The 18,575-nt window shown below is 39.3% G+C and overlaps 1 long non-coding RNA gene across 1 annotated transcript in view; it reads left to right on the forward strand.

The window, feature by feature from the left end:
* Positions 1-16,376, forward strand: part of LOC129150693 (uncharacterized) — a 52,544-nt gene extending 36,168 nt beyond the window's left edge. Inside the window, exons 2-3 of the long non-coding RNA XR_008557414.1 lie at positions 14,245-14,357; positions 16,300-16,376. This is a non-coding gene — a long non-coding RNA (uncharacterized LOC129150693). The remainder of the gene's footprint in view (positions 1-14,244; positions 14,358-16,299) is intronic.
* The last annotated feature ends 2,199 nt before the right edge of the window (positions 16,377-18,575 follow it).

Consider the following 18,575-nt stretch of genomic DNA (forward strand, 5'->3'; position numbering starts at 1 on the left):
GGTCACAGCTGCCATTTTATTTTCAGCACATACTGCAGAGATCAGCCACGGGCGCTCTGGGCTTCAGAACGGCAGGGAGGAAGAACTTGGATATTGTTCAATGGTTTTCTCAGACACGGCCGCCTCTGTACAACCCTTTGCAGAGAAACAGGCTTGGCTTCTGGAACTACCCACCCGGCTTTGTGCTCATTGTGAAAGCAGATTTACAGAAAAGATCTGCAGTGCCTTTTTTTTGGTAAAAATCCTCTCTATCCCTGAGGAATGGCGGGATACTGTGCATTACAGGCCTATCCTATGGGATAGAGGACTTTGTGGGTGGATGCTGGAGAGGCTGTCGTGGACTGCTTTAGTTCTGAAATAGGGAACTGCTCTCTGGTAGAGACTAGGAGACGTCTTTAACATGGACCTAGTTTCCTGATCAGGTCTCACTGATCAGGTTCATTTTTTATTATTTCTGCCAGGGTGAGGTACAAGCATGCTTATTACTTTACCTCTTACGTTGTATCTGCCAGTCTCACCAATGGCCACATTAATTTCAGGAATGATACAGTCTAAATTGATATTGAGAAATATTTCCCAAATTTTCAAGATTCCTTTCCTCTTCTCACTCACTTTCTTTGCCATGGGTCTGCTGATTACTTTCATCCCACCTCTTGAGTATCCTCCTTCCCCCTTTGAGGCAATGACCCCCCCACTTTTTGTGCAGAACAGTATTTTGTTTCTTTTCTGCTCTGCCCTGGGTTGGGGTGGGGGTGGAGAGGCAGGAAGCAGAAGATGGCTGGAATATTAGAAGAGCTTCATTACCCAGGGCTATTGTGTGTGAGGATGGTGTGGGAAGGTTTCCAGTTCTTACAATAGCCCATAGATTTTTGGCTGCAGAAATAATCCAGAGTTGAAATCAGTTGCTGTATTTTAGCCACTTGAAAGAACCACCTCCAGCCTTAAAGCAGACCCTGACTTGCATAAAACAGGTCCACAGAGGTTTGGACAAGATGCAATGGAGCACAGGGGTCTCTGTTGTTTGCCATACACAGGTCTGATTATGGTCAATGTGGGGTGCCCAGAATAGCAAGAGTTTACTCAAATCTTTGCCTTTTTCTTTAAGAAAAACACAACTGCTTTTAACGTTGGTTCTAAGAGGACCCAACAAACACCCACACGTAAACAGCCTGGGACTCCGGAAATTGGTGGAAAGACAAAAGGCAAGCCAGATGGTATATGACAAGTCTCGGGCTTTGACCTGGGGTTTAGAAGGGAGAAAGGACTAACCCTTCTGGATCGCAGGCTACAGTGTGGAACACATAGGAAGACAGCTCTTGGTGCACAGTAAACCACAGCTAAGCATATTTAAAACTAGAGGCCCAGTGCATGGATTCATACACCAGTGGGGTCTCTCGGCCTGGTCTGCGGGGATCGGGCTGAAACTGGCTCTCCAACATCCCCTGAGGGGTCCCGGATTGCGAGAGGGTAGTTTTTGGTTGACGCACCCTGGAATTGGGCTCCCTCCTCTCTGGTTCTGGGTGCATCACCTGAGAACCGCAGCTGCCAAGTCACCACAGCTCAGCAGCTCCTATGTTGAGCATCTGCCCCCTGGTGGTCATTATGCATCATAGCTACTAGTCGAATGGTCGGTCAGACAGTTGCTTAGGCTTTTATATATATAGATGTTGGTCAGGGAGCAGCAATGTAAGAAATATATGCAGTAATTTGAATAGCCTCACAAAAATGGCCAGCCAAACTCAGTTACATCATTTTCAAAGCCCAGTGCAAAATGAAAATATGGGGTCCCTTGTCCATAAATTATCAAGGTTTTCAAAACAGTGGCAGCAGAGGATTAAGCCAAGCATGGGGCCCTTCTGACTGCACAGCCACCCATAAGTTGGCCACATGTCCCCAAAAGAAACATTCCAAATGTGTAGGGTCCACCATCAAAACTCTCTTCTGCACTCACTTTACATAGCAATGAAAAAACTTTGTCCTCTCCACAGAGCAGCCATGCCAGCAGGAGGAGGGAAGTGGACCTCCCTAAGACCTAGTCTGAACAGAGGTGTCTTCACTCTGCAATGGGGATTGATTTCCTGTCCCTCTTCCTTCCTTTCCTTCAAGGCTGGAGGGAGAGGATGGGTCCTTATTTCAAGCTGTTTGCCAGTTTTTGCCTGGTCTGGAGTTGCCTTGGCTCTCTGAAAAGGTTTCCCTCACACAAGATTTTTTTCCCACTTCCCTCCTTCTGAGCAAACACTTAGCTCTTTTACAGATTCTGAGTATTTTGGAGGCAAGTTCTGTGGGCTTTTATTAGATATATACTGTAATTCCAAACTGTGATTACGTGATGTCTGGCTTTCCCTGAACTCAAATTTAATATCCTGAAAAATGGGAAGCTTTATTGCAAGGCTGAAGTACACCAGCAGTGGGGACCTGGGGCTGAGCGCCATGGGTCTGCTGATTACTTTCATCCCACCTCCTGAAATCCCTAGTTGGCCACGGTTTGATGCTTGTTAACCTCCAATTTGCCTTTTAGATGGACTTTTTCATCCTCTGGAGTTATGTTTATTACACAACGGTTATAAAATTTTTTAAAAAGACAAATCATTCATAATTTTACAACCTTAATACTCCAACTGTTTTCACTTTTCTACATTCTCTTATTGTACTGGGTTATATTTTTAATTGTTGCATTCATAATGGAGCTATATATTTTTTTGTTCTATAGTTGAATTTTAATCCCTTCTATACTCAGAACACATTTATAAACTTAAAGAAGATAGATGGACAAAAAAGCAACAAGAAGTCTTAGAATTGCCTTCAAATGGAAGCCAAAGCAGTAATCATTTAGAGGCAGAGAGCCTAAGAAGGTGGAGCTGAAGTGATCTTATTGGTTACCTGGTTTTGTGCCTTTATTTCACAAAAAAGGAAACGGAGGCCTAGTATTAAATGACCTGCCAGGTAGCTCCTAGAGACATTCGGGAATAAACAGGCAGAAAATGTCCCCCCCCCCGCCCCCACACACACCCTTTTTTTGGGGGGGCATAAGCTGAATAGTCCCTATTTCCACATTAGTATCATAAGTTTTTTGAGTGTCTATCCTTCATTTGTGATATGGGAGTTGGAACAGATACTCTTAAAAATCCTTTCAGCTCTAAAACTTTGAATCCAACTTGATATGAATCCAATTGGACCCCTGCCCGTCAGCCCAGAACTACTACACACATAATGAAATGTATGGTAATGATTAGAACATTCCCTGTTTTAGCAAGATGTGTCGTGCTGACTGTGGCTCAGCAGATCCTAGGAAAACTTCAGACTGGGTCTCAGACTGAACTGCCACAGCACGCCCACTGGTGGACCAGGCCATCGGCTAGCCAGCTCCTTTACAATTCATAACTCAGAGGAAAATGATAGGGTGTTCAGCAAAACCATGGATTGACAATCCTATTTCCCAGTGCAGTGACCATGAAGTTGGCCTTTCAGAACACTTTTGAAGCAGAGTGAGGCCCCCTCTACTGGTAGGATTCCTCATTCACCAAAATGTCAGGACTTGTTAGGTTTGTGGGAAATGAAAAAAAAAAAAAAATTAAAACAGGATCAAAACAGATTCTAATTGTAAGGAAACACGAAGAAGCGTCTACTCTAAAATCTCAACTTTTCAGACAAGGAAACAGAGATCTGTGATCTTTAAACTTGTTTTCTCACAAATTCGTTAGGCAACATTCTTCTGAGGAAATTTTCACACTAGGTGGCAAAACATCTCTGTATTAAAATGTGAATAGCTTTCTGGTAGAAGGGCCTTGACAAATACTTATTGAGTCAATAATGAATAAAAATCCTGCTTTTGCTCAGGGAAGTGTAGGGCTCTCCCACCCCTCATGTGAAATTCTGTGTTCCATTTGCCTAAACCAGTGGTCGGCAAACTCATTAGTCAACAGAGCCAAATATCAACAGTACAACGATTGAAATTTCTTTTGAGAGCCAAAAATCGACTTCTGCGCATGGGCCACGAAGTTTCCATCGCACTGTACATGAGTGCCTGCGCGTGGTATTTGGTGGAAGAGCCACACTCAAGGGGCCAAAGAGCCGCATGTGGCTTGCGAGCCGCGGTTTGCCGACCACTGGCCTAAAACAAAGGTTTCTTAACCTCTGCCATTTGAGTATCCCCAACAGGCTTCTTGCCATAGCCAAGTACTCTGTGCCTTACTATTTTTCTTTGAGCCAAGTCATTTTTTATTTTAGTCTCATCCCATGCAATAGAATCCATGGAATTTTAGGTTTGATATCTCATGTGTATGTAATATGTGTGTGTATGTGTGTGTATACATGCACTCAATAAAAGAAACACATGACTGTTTTAAAATGTTCTGCGTGCCAATTAAGTTCATCTCATTTAATTATCTCATGTGCTTGCCATGCTTTAGAAATTACTGAGGTAAATATACCTCATGTGTAAGTCATGTAAATATAGTAGTCATAATTTCATTTTTCCATTAAAGGTGAGTCATTTATTGCTTTTCTTCACCAGGTCTCTCCCTTGTGCCTCACTCTGTCTTGACGTCTTTCCTTATCCCCTCTCCATCCTTTTACAGTCCTTTGGTTCAGTGTGGATATTTCCTTTCCCCAGTTAGGTGAGGAAAACTTTCTCTATGTCCCACGGGGACCGTGCCTCATTTGATACTGAACTCCAGGAAACCATATTAAAACAAACTGGTATTTGACAGGATGAATAAAAAGACCTTTGTGTTCTTGTCTTTTCTAGGAATTGGGGCTTGAGGAATATTGAAAAGTGATGTTATTTCTATTTCATCCTTATAGTCAGCTTCTCTGAGGAAATGGCACATAAACACAGAAAGTCCAATTTATAAAAACACATTTAATAAATTATTCCTCGAGGAATATAATGGAGAGTCTGTTTTTGTCCAGGCACTGTGAAAGTTGTGTTACCTGTAGGGAAGAATGGAGATGAGAGAAAGGCTGATGTTCATGAAATCTTTACCCTTATTAAACATTCCTGCAGAATTAATTCAAGCTTTGTTTCTTCAGAAATAAAGGCAAGCATTATGCATTTATTGTTGAGTGAATATATTCAATTCTCAGCTAGCTATAACTTGGTGCCACTGTGAACCCCCTTTTATATACAGTGTATTATAGGTATTGAAGCTGATCTGTAAAAAATCAGTTTTAAAACCTCCTGTCATTATAATGTATTTTTTGTTTTAATTTATTATATCATCAGTGTTGACCCTTAATGAGAAGTGAATAAATAGGTTTTGAAACAAAATATTTATATGTTTAAGCAACTTTGGATCTAAAGAGCTCAGAAAGAGTTGCTTTAAATACAAGCTGTTAAGTACATTACATAAAGTTAGAAAACTCTTCTCCCAAAAGAAAGAATTTCAGTGAGTGAATTTTCATTTTGGTAACATTCGCATAGTATTTTAAAATCATATGGAAAATTTTTACAAAATCACCTCTGATAAGCAAAAATAAGTGAAAACTACCGTTACAACAATGTAATTCTATTTACCTTATTATTCTGGGAAAGTGTAAGCAAATTCAACCCTAACAACAGTTGACCTTTAAAACACTCAAAGACTCCAGACCCGTGGGGAGGAATGGGTGCTCTGAGTTTACTGTGCTGCCCCGAAGAGGCCCTTGCTGATGGCAAACAGATGGAACCCCCAGAGAGAGGCAGATTTCCGCTGCAGCTATCACAGGGCTGCACGGTGCCTTTCAAATGACATCAGTCAGGAAGTCAGTGACTGGAGTTTCAGATTTCATAGAAGGACTTTGCTTTGCTTTTTGTAAGCCCAAAGATGGCAAGAGGAGGCAATAAATTCTGTCTTAGAACCTCTCCTGGTAGATGTTTGAAGAGATTACATAAGTAAATCAGTTGTCCCAATCCCCCGATTTGATATGGACCATCCGGTTTGAATTTGAATGCCTTTCCTCTTTCAACTAGAGAACCAATGTAAGCCAACAACTCAGAATAAATTAGGCCTGATAGGGGAAATGCAGTGCTGTGGGGATTATCAAGAACTGAAGTGTTTATTTTTGTGTGAAGCTTGTTCTATAACCAGCTTTATGACTGAAAAGGGCCAAAACAGTACAGTAGATAGGTTAGCATTTCTCACTGGAGAGATTAGGTTGTCTCACTTTATTTTTATTTTATTGTTTAAAGTATTACAAATAGTAGTACATATGTCTTCTTTTTTTCCCCATTGACCTTCCCCTGGCCTCCCCCACCCAACCCCCCCAACCCCCCCCCCCCCGCACATGCCCTTACCCCACCCCCCAGTGTCTTGCGTCCATTGGTTATGCTTATATGCATGCATGCAAGTCCTTCGGTTGATCTCTTACCTCCCCCTCCCAACCCTCCCCAGCCTTCCCGCTGTAATTTGACGGTCTGTTCAATGCTTCTCTGCCTCTGTATCTATCTTTTTGTTCATCAGGTCATACTGTTCTTTATTATCCATAAATGAGTGAGAGCATGTGGTATTTTTCTTTCACTGACTGGCTTATTTCACTTAGCATAATGCTCTCCAGTTCCATCCATGCTGCTGCAAATGGTAAGAATTCCTTCTTTTTTATAGCAGCGTAGTATTCCATTGGGTAAATGTACCACAGTTTTCTAATCCACTCATCTGCTGATGGGCATTTAGGCTGTTTCCAAATTTTAGCTATTGTAAATTGTGCTGCTATGAACATAGGGGTGCATATATCCTTTCTGATTGGTGTTTCTGTTTTCTTGGATATATTCCTAGAAGTGGGATTACTGGGTCAAATGGCAGTTGCATTTTTAAATTTTTGAGGAAACGCCATACTGTTTTCCACAGTGGCTGCACCAGCCTGCATTCCCACCAGCAGTGAAGGAGGGTTCCTTTTTCTCCACATCCTCTCCAGCACTTTTCATTTGTTGATTTGTTGATGATAGCCATTCTGACAGGTGTGAGGTGGTACCTCATTGTTGTTTTGATTTGCATCTCTCAGGTGGTTAGTGACTTTGAGCATGTTTTCATGTCTCTTGGCTTTCTGAATGTCCTCTTTCAAAAAGTGTCTATTTAGGTCCTTTGCCCATTTTTTTTATTGGATTGTTTATCTTCATTTTGTTAAGTTGTAAGAGTTCCCTGTAAATGTTGGAGATTAAACCCTTATCAGAGATAACATTGGCAAATATGTTCCATACAGTAGGCTTTCTTGTTCTTTTGTTGATTGTTTCTTTTGCTGTGCAGAAGCTTTTTATTTTGATGTAGTCCTATTTGTTTATTTTCTCCTTAGTCTCTCTTGCCCTAGGATCTGTGTCTATAAAGATATTGCTACGACATATGTCTGTAATTTTGCTGCCTATGGAGTCTTGTGGAATTTTTATGGTTTCCTGTCTTACATTCAAGTCCTTTAGCCATTTTGAGTTTGTTTTTGTGTATGGTGTAAGTTAGTGATCTAGTTTCATTTTGTTTGCATGTATCTGACCAAATTTCCCAGCACCATTTATTAAAGAGACTGTTTTGACTCCATTGTATGCTCTTGCCTCCTTTGTCAAATATTAATTGAGTATAATGGCTTGGGTCAATTTCTGGGTTCTGTATTCTGTTCCATTGGTCTATATGTCTATTATTGTGCCAGTACCAGGCAGTTTTGAGAACCGTGGCTTGGAAATATAGTTTGATGTCTGGTATTGTGATCCCTCCAACTTGGTTCATCTGAGAAGGCTAAAAAGGGCTAATTCCAATGTAACTCTGATATTTGGGGGCTAGTGATCTGAATCCATGCCAGCAAGCTCAGTGTACATTCTTGATAACCTATAATTAAGTCACTACCTCCTTCCCAGATACTGGTCTTGCAGAACCTGTTACTGTGAACAGTGCACTGCCCCGGAGGGAGGGTTATTAACGCTGGCGCCAGGCCAGATCATCAGATATGGCCTGGAGACCCCCAACACCTGGGGGCCTTCTTGCAAGGCCCGCAAAAAGGCCCGGAAGCATAATCCATATTTGTGGGATAAAGACTACAAGGAGATATAAAAAGAAGCCCCGTGTATGTTTCGGCACTCAGATTTGGAAAGTTATTCCCTGAGTCCGCCGGTGTATTAAAGTGTCCCTCCTCTTCTTTAAAGGTTTTTCTTTGGTCTTCTGCAACATTTCGTTCTCAGGATAGCTGTGGCTATTCAGGGTCTCTTTTTATTCTAGATGAATTTTTGGAGAGTTTGTTCTAGTTCTTTGAAATATGCCATTGGTATTTTAATAGGTATTGCATTGAATCTATAGATTGCTTTAGGTAGTATGGACATTTTAATTATGTTGATTCTACCAATCCATGAACATGGTATGTTCTTCCATTTGTTTATGTCTTCCTCTATCTCTTTTTCCAATGTCCTGTAGTTTTCCTAGTACAGGTCTTTTATGTCTTTAGTTAAGTTTATTCCTAGGTATCTTAATTTTTTTGATGCAATGGTAAATGGGATTTTTTTTTTCATTTCTCTTTTTGTGAGTTCATTATTGGTGTATAAAAAGGCCATAAATTTCTGGGTGTTAATTTTGTATCCTGCTATGTTGCTAAATTCATTTATTAGGTCTAGTAGTTTTTTGATGGAGTCTTTGGGATTTTTTATGTATAGTATCATGTCACCTGTGAATAAGGACAGTTTTACTTCTTCTTTTCCAATTTGATACCTTTTATTTCTTCTTCTTGTCTGATCACTATGGCTAGTACTTCCAGTACTATGTTGAACAGGAGTGGTGAAAGTGGGCATCCTTGTCTTGTTCCTGTTCTTAGGGGAAATGGGTTTAGTTTTTGCCCATTGAGTATGATGCTGGCTGTAGGTTTGTCATATAGGGCTTTTATTATGTTGAGGTATGATCCCTCTATTCCCACTTTGCTGAGAGTTTTTATCAAGAAAGGGTGTTGGATTTTGTCAAATGCTTTTTCTGCATCAATTGATAAGATTATGTGATTTTTGTCTCTCAGTTTGTTTATGTGATGTATCACATTTATTGATTTGTGGATATTGTACCATCCTTGCATCCTCAGAATAAATCCCACTTGGTCATGATGTATGATCTTTCTAATGTATTGCTGAATCCGATTTGCTAGAATTTTGTTGAGTATTTTAGTATCTGTGTTCATCCAGGATATTGGCCTGTAGTTCTCTTTTAGTGTGGTATCTTTATCTGGTTTTGGGATTAGGGTAATGCTGACTTCATAGAAAGAGCTTGGAAGTGTGCCTTCCTCTTGAATTTTCTGGAATAGTCTGAGGAGGATAGCTTTTAGTTCTTCTTTGAATGCTTGGTAGAACTCCCCTGTAAAGCTGTCCGGACCAGGGCTTTCGTTTGCTGGAAAATTTTTGATCACTGTTTCAATTTCTTCAGTAGTTATCAGCCTATTCAGGTTTTTTTATTCTTCTTGGTTGAGTTTTGGGAGCTTGTATTTTTCTAAGAATATGTCCATTTTATCTAGGTTGTCCATTTTGTTGGAATAGAGTTGTTCATAGTATTTTTTTCATAATCATTTGTATTTCTGTGGGATCCATTGTTACTTCACCTCTTTCATTTCTGATTTTGTTTATTTCGGTCCTCTCTTTTTGCTTCTTGGTGAGCCTGGCTAGAGGTTCATCAATCTTGTTTATCCTTTCAAAGAACTAGCTCTTGGTTTTATTGATCTTTTGTATTGTTTTTTTGGTCTCTATGTTATTTATCTCTGCTCTGATCTTTATTATTTCCTTCCTTCTGCTTACACTGGGCTTTTCTTGTTGCTCTCTTTCTAACTCTTTGAGTTGTAGGGTTAGATAATTTATTATCATTGTTTCTTGTTTTTTGAGGTAGGCCTGTAGAGCTATGAAATTCCCTCTCAAGACTGCTTTCACTGTATCCCATAGATTTTGGATTGTTGTGTTTTCATTGTCATTTGTTGCCATGATGCTTTTTATTTCTTCTTTGATCTCTCTGGTAACCCAATCATTGTTTAGTAGCATGCTGTTTAGCCTCCAAGTGTTTGATTTTTTAATTGTTTTTATTATAGTTGATTTCTAGTTTTATGCAATTGTGATCTGAGAAGATGCTTGATATGATTTCTATTTTCTTGAATTTGAAGAGACTTTGCCTGTGTCCCAAAATGTGGTCTCTCTTTGAAAATGACCCATGTGCACTTGAGAAGAATGTGGCCTGAAGATTCTGAAGATGTGGCCTGAAATGTTCAGAATGTGGCCTGAAATGTTCTGAATATGTCAATTAATTCCATCTGATCTAGTGAGTCATTTAGGATTGATGTTTCTTTGCTGATTTTTGTCTAGAGGATTTGTCCAGTGGTGCTAGTGGAGTATTAAAGTCACCTACTATGACTATATTGCTGTCAATCTCTCTCTTGATATCCTCCAGAAGTTTTTTTTATGTATTTGGGTGCTCCTATATTGGGTGCGTATATGTTTACCAGAGTTATATCTTCTTGTTGAATTGCTCCCTTTAGTATTATGAAGTGGCCTTCCTTATCTCTTGTTATGTCCTTCACTTTGAGATCTAATTTGTCAAATATAAGTATTGCTATCCCAGCTTTTTTTTTTTTTTCATTTCCATTTGCCTGAAAAACTTTTTTTCCATCCCTTCACCATCAGTCTGTGTGAGTCCTTTTTTCTGAGGTGGGTTTCCTGTAGACAGAAGATATATGGGTCATGTTTTCTTATCCACTCTGCTACCCTATGTCTTTTAATTGGGGCATGTAATCCATTTACATTTAAAGTTATTATTGATAGGTACTTGTTTGTCACCATTTTTATTTTTTATGCCTGTGTTCCTTATTCGCTTCCTATTTCTTCTTTTTACAGCAGACACTTTAGCATTTCTTGCATTGCTGGTTTAGTGAAGCTCCTGATTTCACCCTCAATTTTGATTGATAGCCTTGCTTGGTACAGTATTCTTGGATTCAGACCCTTCCTTTGCATGACTTTGTATATTTCATTCCATTCCCTTCTGGCCTGATGTGTTTCTGTTGAGAAATCAGTCGCTAGTCTGATGGGGGATCCTTTGTAGGTAACTTTCTGTCTTTCTCTGGCCACTTTTAAGATTCTTACTTTATCGTTGGTGTTTGCCAATTTAATTATAATGTGTCTTGGTGTCGGTCTTTTGGGGTTCATTTTGTTTGGGACTCTGTAAGCTTCTTGGACTTGTGTGAGTTTTTTCTTCCCTATATCAGGGAAGTTTTCTGTCATTATTTCTTCAAACAGGTTTTCTATTCCTTGCTCAGTTTCCTCTCCTTCTGGCACCCCTATTATGCAGATGTTGTTTCATTTCATGTTGTCCCAAAGTTCTCTTAGGCTCTCCTCCTGTTTTTTAAGTTTTTTTTTTTCTAGATGCTGCTCTGCTTGGGTATTTTTTCCTACCTTTTCTTAGCTCACTGCTGTGATCCTCTGCTTCTTCTAGTCTACTGTTGATGCTTTCTATTGAATTCTTTATTGCAGTGATGCCATTTTTCATTTCTTCTTGGTTCTTCTTCATTTTCTCTTGGTTCTTACACATATTGTTGAATTTGTCTTCATCCTTTTCAGCGACCTTATGACCATTTCTCTGAATTCTATCTCTGACATATTGCTTGCCTTCATTTCGTTTACGTCCTTTTCTGGTGTTGCCTCCTTTTCTTTCATATGTGGGCTGTTTCTTTGTCTCCCCATTATCTCTCCTCTCCGGGTGTCTGGTTATGTAGCTCTCTCTCTCCTGTGTTGACTTAAAGGCACAATATACAACACAACAAGGCACAACACACAAGGCACTGAACACAAATGTATTCATGATACTAAAAACCCCAAATAAAGGTGACCACCAGAGAAAAGAGAATTAGGGGATTTAAAAAAAAGAGTGCAAAAATGATATTGAGAAAAGGAAAAAAAGTAAGAGAGAAAAGAAAGAGAATAAAAAAGAAGGGGGAAAACTATTTATATGGGGAGAAAACTTCAATAGAACAACAACTAATCCAAAAACATGCAAACTACAAACAACAACTAATAACAAGCGAGGAGAGAAAAAACAAAAGCAAAAAAAGAGAGAAATAATCACACACACACACACACACACACACACACAAACAAACAAACCAATCTAATCAACAATCAAACAACAACAATAGGACAGAGAAAGAAGGTCAAAACAAAACAAAATTAAAAAAAAAACATTAAAGAAAACAAAGGGGAAGAGAGAAAAAGAAAATTTGGATAGTGAAGAAAGAGAAGAGAGAAGTGTGTATGGACTTGGAGCACGGGGTCAGAAATTAGATATATAAGTAAGATGAATTTTTAACAGGGGGTAAAAAGAAGGAATAGGGAAAATCTAAAGCAGGAATAGGATAAGAGAAACAGGACAACAAAAGGGGAAAAGTGAGGAAGAGAGTGTTGGCATAAAGGTAAAGTTGAGATAGAGTAAAATGATGCTAAAGGAAAAATGAAAATAGAATGTGGAACACTAATCCCAAAATAAAATAAAAAAAATAAAGAGAAAATAAAATGAAACTTTTTAAAAAGGTAAAATAATAGTAGTAATAATACTGATTAAAAATAAAAATATAATAATTAAAAAAGGTAAAATCAAGTGAGGAAAAAAATTTAGTTTCTTAAGTAAAAGATAAAAAATGAAAATGTACAGTAGTGACATCATTCACTTCTTCTACTGTTCTGTTTGACACGCCTGTTTCCTGTCAGGTAGTCAGGACAGAATTGAAGTTCCCTGTGTTCCACCACTCCTCTGTGTCGTAAGCCTCAATCCTGTTTCAAGCAGGCAGTGTTTCTTTGTTTCTCAGCCTGCCTGTAGTTGCATTTACACAAGAGTCAATTTGTGATTCAACCCCTTGGTGGCAGTGTTTCTGTATTGACACCCGGGGCTATAAGGCCTCTCTACCCAGTATTTAGATTTTGTTTTCTCTCTCACACTTAATACTGGTTTGGGGGAGTGGACTGCCCCAGAGCTGGTTTTCTAATCATTTCTCCCCGCTCTGATCCCCAGGTTCCACAAAAACACTTTCCCCTGCAGTCTCTGAGACTGTTTTTAATTGGGTGATCCTATGTACTGGGCTTAGTAATCAAAAGCAAGGATTTAACGAGAAAAAAAGAGCCAGAGTAAGTGCGCGAACTTGCCACTTTTTCGCTCTGGCACTGAGCGCGACTCTGTTCACATCTCTGTGCATGTCTGTTTCCCCTGGCACAGTGCAGCCAGTATACTGGTAAAATTTTAGGCTGCCTTTTTGTTCCCAGCCCAGCTATGGGTTGATTTCTAGAGTTCTCTTCTGCCAGCAGCCCTGTGGACCCCCTTCCACATTCTCAGACTACGCTGGTCCCAAGGGCCACTGATTTTGTGGGGCGCAGACTTCCTCTGAATCTCTAGATCCCGCTGTGCATGTTTCTCCCCCCAGCCTGGATTGCAGACCTCACCTTTCTCTGGGTGCAATCTGACCTTTCCGTGAGAAGGTACAGAGCTCGCCTGAGTCCGCGTATTTGTGCTACTTGAGACCCAGTGATTGTGGGTTCACAGCTGGTCCCTAGGTATTGTGGTTGTAGGGTCCTGGGAGGTATTTGATTCTTCCCAGTTGAAGGTAAGGTTAGGCTTCCTATCACAGCCACTCTCCCCTTCAAGATGGCATGGTCTCTGCAGCAGAGTCTGTTGCTCTGGGAGAGATTTCAGCAGCAATGGAGGCTGGCCAGTTAGGGGAGTCCGGTCCAGCAGTCCCCAACAGTCCCTTGGAATATAGCTGTCCCTCACTCACAAATAGACACTCCCTGTACATCCACACACTCTCCTTTTGTTCTCTCACTCACATACTATCTTGCAGCCTGCCTTCCCATCGGCAGCCATCTTCCTCTCCAATCTGTCTCACTTTAATACTTATGTTCACTAGACATGAATAAATGATGCTGTTGTTTTCATTTTTATACTTCTATTATTATTGAGATTTTTTTTATTAAAACAACTTTACATAATGTGAAGGAAATTATAAAATGGAGGAATAGATTTTCTGTATGGGTCACTATATGCAGTGGTATTTATATTGTGGTTTTGCCAAGAAACAGTAAGCAAGCCTTAGATTTAGGGCTGCTCATTTGGGTAGAACAATTTTTCTACATTTACTTCTATATAAGTGAATGCTTGCCCAAGAATATGAAGGTATACTCAATATCATGAGTGGCTGTTGCAATTTCAAAAGACTGAATGAGCAGTTAATACTAATGAAGTCGAAGTTTCAAGCAGTGTCTTTACAAAGATCAACTAACTTTGTCCTATTTACTAGAACCTAAGGAGTGATGCTGGTTCTCAAGGAAGACTGGATGACTAAAGTGTTGGGAATAAGCATAAGATTTCATCACCTCCTTGACAACACTCAAGATGTATTACCTTAATAGGGTGAGTGTGGTCTGGGTACTTTTAGACACAAGCGACAGAAAAATCTGGCTCAAGTTTAAGCAATACGATAGTTGATTTTTTCCCATTCTACAGGAGACTCAGAGGTAGGTCAGGTTCTAGGGCAGGTAATAACTATGCCTCAAAGATGTCATCAAAGACTCAAGTTCTTTCTTTTTCTTTGATATCTTCAAAGTCACCTTCACCCTTAGGTTGATTTCTGTCATAGTTATAAGATGGTGGTAGCAGACTCAGATCAACAATGCCCAGAAGAAAGAGTCCTTGTTATACCTTTTTTCTTTTTCTTTTTTTAGAGGTGAGGAAAGCTTTCTTATTAGCCCTTCAAAGAAGCCTTCTCACACCTTGGTAAAGATTGGGTCACATGTGTACCCCTAAATCAATCACGGAAGGAAAGGATTACAACAGTAGGTATACCATAGATCAGTGGTGCTCAACCTTGGCTTCATTTTGAAATTGAGAAAAATACTGATACCTGGTGCCACCCCCAGAGATCCTGGGGTGCAGCCTGGGGCAACAAGAGGTTTAAAAGCTCCTCAAGTGATTCTATGCATAGCCGAGCTTTTGAGAACCATACATTTAGACCAAACATCTAGGCCTGGGGGCAGGAAAGGGGTAGGGAATGGATATTGGATTATAAACCATCATACACATTAAATAGTGTTATATTTTCAAGGTAAATTTAAAAGATTGTATGTACATGTATGAATATACACATGGGATTGGAGTCAGGTTTGGAGGAATCCATATTTATAGGGAGACCAGATGAATGGATGAATGTGGACCATATTAGAACAACAAATTGGATGCATCCAAGGCCAATCAAAACCACCTGTGAGGGTGGTTAAGATAATGCATATATAGAATTACTTTTGATTTTAGCAAAGCATGATAAACTAAAAAGTGATGGCAATAAATGATATTTATGAGTCTTTCAAGGAAAAAAAGTATAAGAGTACTCTTAAACTCTGGAAACCCTCTTTAAAAGGATTCCACTATCAAATTTCATAGCTTCTAGAGACTTCAGTATTTTTCAAATTCCTTCTTTGAAAGCCAAATATTTCTTAAGAATTCTTGAATACATGAGAGTAAAAAGTTTTGTAAGAGGTTTCATTAGTCAAAATGCTACATATGAATAAACGAGAACACTCCAGACTAAAATGCTTTAAAATAAGTCAGATGCCCTAATTTTTTCTATTTACTCATCCTATATAGTAAAAGCCTAATATGCTAAGTGTCCGGTTGTTCGTTCAACCAATCAAAGAGTAATAAACTAATGATAATGCTAAGGCTGCTCAACTGCTTGTTATGACGTGCACTGACCACCAGGGGACAGACACTCAATGCAGGAGCTGCCCCCTGGTGGTCAGTGCGCTCCCACAGGGGGAGCTCTGCTCAGCCAGAAGCCAGGCTCACAGCTGGCGAGCTCAGTAGTGGTGGCAGGAGCCTCTCCATCCCCTGAGGGCTCCCAGACTGCGAGAGGGTGCAGTCCTGGCTGAGGGACCCGCCCCCCCCCCAAAGTGCATGAATTTTGTGCACTTGGCCTCTAGTGTTTTATAATTTCTTTAGGTTGGATACAAGGATCATTTCATTCTCAGAGTGCACCCCACACCCATGCACTGCATGCATCCTTCACGTGGTCAGCTATGTTTGTATAGAACAGTGGTTATCAACCTCGGCTACACATTACAATTATCTGGAGGGACTTTTAAAAAATGGATCCCTCTCTTCCACTCCCATCTCCATAAATTAAAACGAAGCTTTAGGGTTAGGGACCAGGAATCGCTTTATTTGAAAATTTACCAGCTGATTCCGATGTAGAGCGAGGATTGAGAGTTATTAGTACAAAGGGGAAAATAAGAAGTAGATGGCAGAGACTCAATCTGTTCTCTTGTTCTTAGCTTGCTTTTAATTTTTCCTTCCCAAGATCTAAGCTAAACTGAGTAACCAATCTTGTGGAAGAGTGTAAGCATTTAATATCTTGGCTCAAATGGATTTTGCAAGTAAAGGTCAAGCTTTATGAAGCTTCAAAAGACTCTGGTAACACTCTGAAATACTTGTGGAAGCAGCTGGTCCTCTACTGTGATTTCTGAATAAGTGCTGCGTACGTATCCTTTTGTACTGAGTTGCAGAGAAAACTTCTGACAGCCGTGTTTATTGTGGTCATTGGCAAGAAACTGTCGTGGAGAGAAGAAAATCACTAACTTGAAAAAGGATAATAAAAAGTGATTTTTGAAAAAAAGAGGTGATGGAACAATATGTGGGTCAATGATCTTTGTGTCCAACCACAGTTAAATCTGTGCCTGTTGCAAATAATATGTGGTAGCTACTCAAGTCCCCTCCAGCACACTTTTGAAACCTATAGTATAATTTAGGCCAGCCCAGGAATGTGCTCAATAAGTGTATTTGGGAAAGGCTTATTAACCCACAAACTAAATCAACAGCAACAGAAGTAGTGAAAGTCATAACTCTGAAAAATAATGCTTAGAATCAGAATAATTTGGAAAAAAACCTAAGGAGTGGAATGTGGTAGAGTGGAAAGAGCACAGGAATTGAGCCAGAAGGCCTGGATTCTGATCCTGGCTTTGCCACTGTTTGGCAAGTCGTATAATCCCTGTGAGTCTCAGTTTTAGGATTCAAGAGATGAGCTAGTCGAGGCCCTGGGCTCATTGTTGCAGGTGCATTTCCAATGTTTATCATAATGTGCAACTTGTAATTTAAGTCATAACTACAAATTTTGTAGAAGAATGAATTTGTGATATTTTCCATTTTATATTCCACATGATTACTTCCAGAATAATTCCACAATTTGCCAATCATTTCACTATAAATCTTATATATACATTATCATAAAAATAGTCTCCTTAGTTTCTGAAAGGGGCTAATAACTATTACAGCATCTTGGCCAAATCATGTATAACTCACCTCTGTTCTTTGGCAGTTTGTGGGAACATTAATTAAATGTAATGAATTGGTACAAGAACAAGACCTGGAAACAAAAATGTCATATAACCACAGGAAAAGTTTTGCCTTTTCTAGTAAACACACAAAATAATGGCATATGTGGATAGGTGGTATAGCATTGCAACAGAATCTTTTAGGCAAAGGTTTCTGTTATGATTTGATTCCTGAAGCTTTCATTTGCTTTACAATATCGGGGTGTGACCACCTCTTGCCATAAACATAGTATTTCCTGACTAACCATCTTATATTCCCCAAAGTAGATATTCACCTTTCCATATATGAGGTGAATAAACTCTAGGAGATGGCTTTAGCAAATTTGGAACAACTGGGACCAAGAGGTTGAGTCACAGAATAGCCTCTGACCTTACGCAGCAGAGAGAGAAACACTGACCAGCTGGTTATTTCCTGGTGAGTCTTGACAAGCTCTTCAAGAGTCTGTGGACACATTTTTTTAGAGCAGTTGTCATGAGTGCTGGTGAAACCTTTAGTCATGTGTCCTTTATCTTAAGCATTTGGTTCTTGTACTAAAATAATAATAGCAATCAATACTTTCTCACACACCTTACTGGGGTCCTGTTTACACAGTACAATTTTAGCCATTTGTTATTTTGAACTAGCTATCCAGTTATAGGTAATGATGTATTTAATTTCATGAACATGTGCAAATTTCATTTTTGCATAAAGGACTTGGACTCAGTTTACATGTTCACCTAATATTCACAATAAAGTTATTGGCAGCCCTACTTAAACTAACAAATGCATAATTTTCCTACTAGAGATATATAGAACTCTATTTTCTAATTATTTTTCTAATATGTACACATTATGATGCTGTATGTGATGGGTCAATCTTGGCCCAAGTCCAAGGGAGATGACTTAATTAAATAACCAAAAGATCCTTAAGCTCCTCAATTTGTAGATTCTAGTATAAAGTAATTGTGTTGTAAAACCCCCTCCCCCAGGAGAATATTAAAACAACACTACACTATACCTATAGCTAATTAATTAATTAATTAATTAATTACCGTCTGGCTAATGCCTGGCTCTACTTTTCAATATAAAATTATTATGGCTACAAAAAAGCAAGTGTCTTCTAGAGTTAACAGTACATTTAATTCCCAATGTCACATAACATTTTAAATAATAAAAATATTGCAAATCTTTAAAATTTCAGTCACTATTTTTCAATTGAGGTCAAAGAATTTAAAAGAAAAATATAGAGGTTACAAGTACACAAAT

This window comes from Eptesicus fuscus, chromosome 11, assembly GCF_027574615.1.
Source record: "Eptesicus fuscus isolate TK198812 chromosome 11, DD_ASM_mEF_20220401, whole genome shotgun sequence".
NCBI classification, from domain to species: domain Eukaryota; kingdom Metazoa; phylum Chordata; class Mammalia; order Chiroptera; family Vespertilionidae; genus Eptesicus; species Eptesicus fuscus.